Source organism: Dioscorea cayenensis, unplaced genomic scaffold (genome assembly GCF_009730915.1).
Source record: "Dioscorea cayenensis subsp. rotundata cultivar TDr96_F1 unplaced genomic scaffold, TDr96_F1_v2_PseudoChromosome.rev07_lg8_w22 25.fasta BLBR01001396.1, whole genome shotgun sequence".
Classification (NCBI taxonomy): Eukaryota; Viridiplantae; Streptophyta; class Magnoliopsida; order Dioscoreales; family Dioscoreaceae; genus Dioscorea; species Dioscorea cayenensis.
In genome coordinates, this window is record NW_024087787.1 from 268,996 (window position 1) to 274,487 (window position 5,492).

The following is a 5,492-nucleotide window of genomic DNA, read 5'->3' on the forward strand; positions in this document are numbered from 1 at the left end:
TCTCATCTTATGGAGCTCACGCAATCAACATACTGTTTCAAGATCGAGCACCGAGTCTGAATATAAAGATTTGGCAAATGCAACTGCAGAAATAATTTGGATTCAGTCACTTCTGAAGGAATTGGGGGTGTTTTAGATGAGACCACCGTCTTTGTGGTGCGATAACCTGGGTGCAACATATCTTTCTGCCAATCCAATCTTCCATGCTCGTTCAAAACACATTGAAGTTGACTTCCATTTTGTGTGAGAAAGAGTTGCCAAGAAGCTGTTGAACATTAGATTCATTTTAATCTCAAGAACAAACAGCTGACATCTTCACCAAACCTCTTCCGGTGCAGAGTTTTGTCAATTTTAGGCACAATCTCAACCTGAGTTATAAAGGTTTAGATTGAGAGGAAGTGTTGAAATAGTCATGCAAACGTGTATGTGTGTGTCCTATTATTTATGATCGTGAGAAGTTATCCACTTGCACGATCTGTTAATTAGTTGGGTGACACTATTCATACTCCAACACAATATAAATAGAAGAGATCTGCAGCCTTGCAGAGTGTGGGATTGCTTCTAGATATTTCTTTCTTTGATTTCTTTTTACAGAGTCCACGTAAGTTGAGGTCGGCCACATCTTTCTTTAAGAACCTTAACATCACATCTTATGCTTTGTACAACCCAGCGATATATCCAGGCTAAGGCACTGCCGGCTATGGCACAGTAATGCCCTCTGGTTTGTGGAGCTCTAGAGTAGGAGAGCTCGGTAAGCATCTTTGAAGCCGGTTGGAGAAAGGAGATGGATGAGGGGATCATAACACCATCGTTGGTGATGATGACATCTCCGAAGAGGGAGCATATCATCTTGTCCACACCGTGGGGACTGAGGCTGGTACACATGGCATTGGCGACAATAGTAGTGATGACCAAAACAACAGAGATATTGACAGCAGCGGCAACGGCACTAACAGCGTCAAGCAACGATAGCAGGCAGCAGCGATGGCATCAATGATAGCAGTAGTGGCTTCAATATATATATATATATATGTATATATTTTGATAGCAAGCAATGACAACCAAAGAGGTTTTAATATTTTCTCAACCACGATGGAGAAATGGAAGAAAACTACAGCAACATCGGCAAACAACCACAGTAGTGGCGGCAACCCTTTTCTTCTTTGGGTTCCACCTTTCTTTTAAAGCTTTTTTCTTCACTAACTGGTCACTTTCACGTGGGGTTGATTGTGGGTAGTTGTATTGATTGTAGGGCGACCACGCCACTCACGTCCTAACGCCCCACGTCTCTTTTTAATTTTATTATTATTATTGTTATTTTAATATTATATATATTTTATATTTTATATTTTTTATTTCATTTATTTATTATATATATTATATATATTACCAGATTTGATTGTTTTTATTATATATATACATATATTTATTTATTTTATCTTATTATTATTTTTATTTATATTATCTTTATCTAATTTGATTTTTATTTTTTGTATATATATTATTTTATTATTTTTTAATATATATATATATATATATATATTATATTATCCTTATCCAATTTTATTTATTATTATTATTATTATTTTTTGTTTCGTGATTTGTATTCATAGGTGATCGTGACATTTGTATATTTTAGATCGCCTCGAAGTACGTGTACTTGGTTGATCTTAGGATTTAAATATTTAGATCACCTCGAAATAAGTGTTCTCAGCTGATATTGAGATTTGAATATTTTGGATCACCTCGAAATATGTGTTCTTGGCTGATCTTGAGATTTGAATATTTTATATCGCCTTGAGATATGTGCTCTCGGTTGATCTTGGGATTTGAATATTTAGATCTCCTCGAAATATGTGTTCTCGGCTAATCTTAGCATTTGAATATTTAGATCGCCTCGAAATATGTGCTCTCAACCGATCTTGGGATTTGGATATTTTAGATCGCCTCGAAATATGTGCTCTCGGCTGATCTTGGGATTTGGATATTTTAGATCGCCCCGAGATATGTACTCTCAGCTAATCTTGAGATTTGAATATTTTAGATTATCTCGAGATATGTGCTCCTGAGATTTGAATATTTTCGATCTCCTCTAAATATGTGCTCTTGGCTAATCTTGGGATTTGAATATTTTAGATCGTCTTAAGATCTGTGCTCTCGGATGATCTTAAGAATTGAGTATTTTAGATTATCTCTAGATATGTGCTCTCAGCAGATCTTAGAATTTGAATATTTTTAAGATTGCCTCGAGATTTGTGCTCTCGGCAAATCAAGAGAGTTGTGTATTTTAGATCGCCTCGAGATATATGCTCTTGGCAGATCTTATTTCAAGATCGACTCGAGATATGTGCTCTTAGCTAATCTAGAGATTTATATATTTTAGATCGCCTCGAGATATGTGCTCTTGGCGGATCTTGGGATTTGAATATTTTGGATCGCTTTAAAATATATGCTCTCGGCTAATCATGAAATTTAAATATTTTAGATTGCCTTCAGATCTGTGCTCTTAGCTAATCTTGGAATTTGAATATTTGAGATTGTATCAAGATCTGTGCTCTTGGGTGATCTTGAATATCCAAATATTATGAAATTTATTTATCTTAACCACATATTGTCCTAATTCGATTATGATTTGGCTATATGTGATTTTAAAATTTTGATTTGATTTGAATTTGGACATGCTAATTTTTTATATAAACACCAACATATGATAATCATAACAAACCAAGTAGTTTATTTCGAACCCAAACGACACTAAACAACTACTACCAAAGACTCAATCTCAACAAAATACAGAAAACTTGCTTGGGTTGTCTCCCAAGAAGCGTTTGTTTAACGTCACAAGCATGACGTTCCTGAATCTCATAAGTCATGGATGTTCAAAGTAAAAACACTCCTTATAACCAGAACCAATGTCTCAGAAATAATGCCCAGGTACGAGGTTGGAGAAAATAGACAACTTACCAATGTAGTGGACTGACTTGGGGGTTACCTCCTTGGGCGAAGGTTTTCTCTTGCCTTTCTTAGGGGAAGTAACCACTCGCCATTGCTTCTTTCACATGCTCTCCTCAGTAATGGTAAATGTAAGCAAAGAGATGGTCTCTTCAATGTGAGGGCCATCCAAGGACTCCTCGAAAGGCTCTTTATGCAACGTCTCCTGCACGTACATTCATCCACAAGTGAGTTAGTTCCATCAATGTAATAGCGTATATCATTAAAGGTAGAGGGATGTTTCATTGCATAGGATAAAGCAAAAATCAGTTCCTCATCCCCAACCCTAAGTGTCATTTTACCGTTACTAACATCAATGAGGGCTTGGGAGGTGGCTAGGAATGGCCTACCAAGTATGAGGGGCTTTCAATATCCTCGTCTACATCTAGAATTTCAAAATCTACCGGGGAAATAAACTTGTCAACCTTAACCAAAACGTCTTCTATGATTCCTCTAGGATGTCTAATGGAGCGGTCTACTCATTTGCAATGTCATCCTAGGTGGTTTAAGGTCACATAGTCCTAGTTTCCTAAACATGGTGTATGGCATTACATTAATGCTAGAACCTAAGTCTACTAGGGCTTCTTCATCAACCAAATAACAAATGTTACAAGGAATAATAAAACTCCCTGGATCTTTTTGCTTCCTCAGTAGCCGGTTTTGAAGCAATGCTGAACTCTTTTTGCTCAATAACACCGTTGATGCCTCCTCAAGTTTCCGCTAATTTGTTAATAGATCCTTGAGAAGTTTAGCGTACTTTGGAATTTAGGACAAGGCTTCCACAAATGGTACATTGATGTGCAATTTCTTCAACAAGCCCAGAAATGCCTTGAATTATTCGTCCATACGATCATTCTTCATCCTTTATGGATATGGAAGGTGGGAGCGTACTCCTTCACTGGTGGTGGCATTCTCTTCTCAACACTTGGAGCAAATGCACTTTCCCTTGTTGGACTCTCAATGAATTCAAATTCATGCTCTTTTTATTTCTCCATCACCTTCTCACTATCCGTCCCCAACTCTTTACCACTCCAAAGAGTGATTGCTTTGAGATGCACACAGGGGTTAGCTTCAATGTTCTTTGGTAGACTTCCTTGAGGTCACTCAGACAACAATTTGGCAATATGTCCTACTTGATTTTCCAAATTCTAAAGGGAAGCCTGTTGGTTTCTCAATGATGCCCCTATACCCTGAAATTTTTTATCTAACTGTTGGAACTTGATATCTGTACTTTGAATAAACCAAGTAAGCACCTCCTTCAATATGGAACTCTTATCAGTCTGTTGATGAGGAGGAAACCCGGGTGGAGATTTTTGTTGTTGTCCTTGACCTCCCCAAGGAAAATTGGGGTGATTCTACCATTAGGGTTATACGTGCCACTATAGGGATTCCCTTGCTATGTGGGGATACTACCAATGAAATCTACTTGTTCTATAGGTCCATGCGCCGCCCCTACGATGGAATAATCAGAGGGAGCGTGTCCTCCCCCACAAGTATCACAAACCATGACTGTAGATGATTTTTGAGTAGACAAATTATCAATCTTCCTGCTCAATGCCTCCACCTGGGCTGCTAATCAATGTTGTAACCTCACTGACCTCAATCAATTTTAGCCGGCTTGGTAACTGATTTTTTAGTAGACAAACTATCAATCTTCCTGCTCAATGCCTCCACCTAGGTTGCTAATTAATGTTGTAACCTTAATGACCTCAATCATCCTAGCGAGCTTGGCAACTGATTTGCCTCTTGAATTCCACTAATAATTGTTCATGGTTATTTCTTCAATTAACTATTTGGCCATCTCCGGGGTCTTATTGCCAAGCGATCCTCCTGTCGCAGAATCAATGAGCAGTCAGGTACTTTGATTAAGACCCTGATGGAAAAATTTGAATTTCCATCCATTCTGGGAGATTATGATATGGACATTTCTTCAACAAATCCTTAAACCTCTCCCACACCTCAAATAATGATTAAGTGTCCAATTGTGCATATATTGTAATCTCTTGATGCAACTTGGTCATTCTTCCTAGAGGGAAATAATCACTACACCAAAGTAAGGCATTTGCGGAGCTTATTTAGCGGCATTTTTAATAAACCCCGCCAATATTTTTTCATTTTGCGGCATTTATTTGACATAAACATTGCCAAATTCTTTCCAGGTTTTAAATAATTTTTGGTTGGGAAAAGATTTACATTAGCGGTGTTTATTTTTTAAAATGCCGATAAAATTTAGGCATTTATTAAAATAAACACCGCCAAATTAATTCAAGAAATAAGAGGAATCTAAGTTCAAAAATTTTATTTTAATTAGCGGCATTCATATTAGTAGGCGTTGGCAATTTTGCTTATTTAGCGGCGTTGATTTAAAATAACGCCAACAAAGTAATTTACGAGCTTGGAGAAATTAACATGTGCAAAATATATATCTAATTTCGTGGTGTTTATATTAATAAACACCGGTATATTTATTGATATGGCGGCGTTGTTTGAAACAAACTATG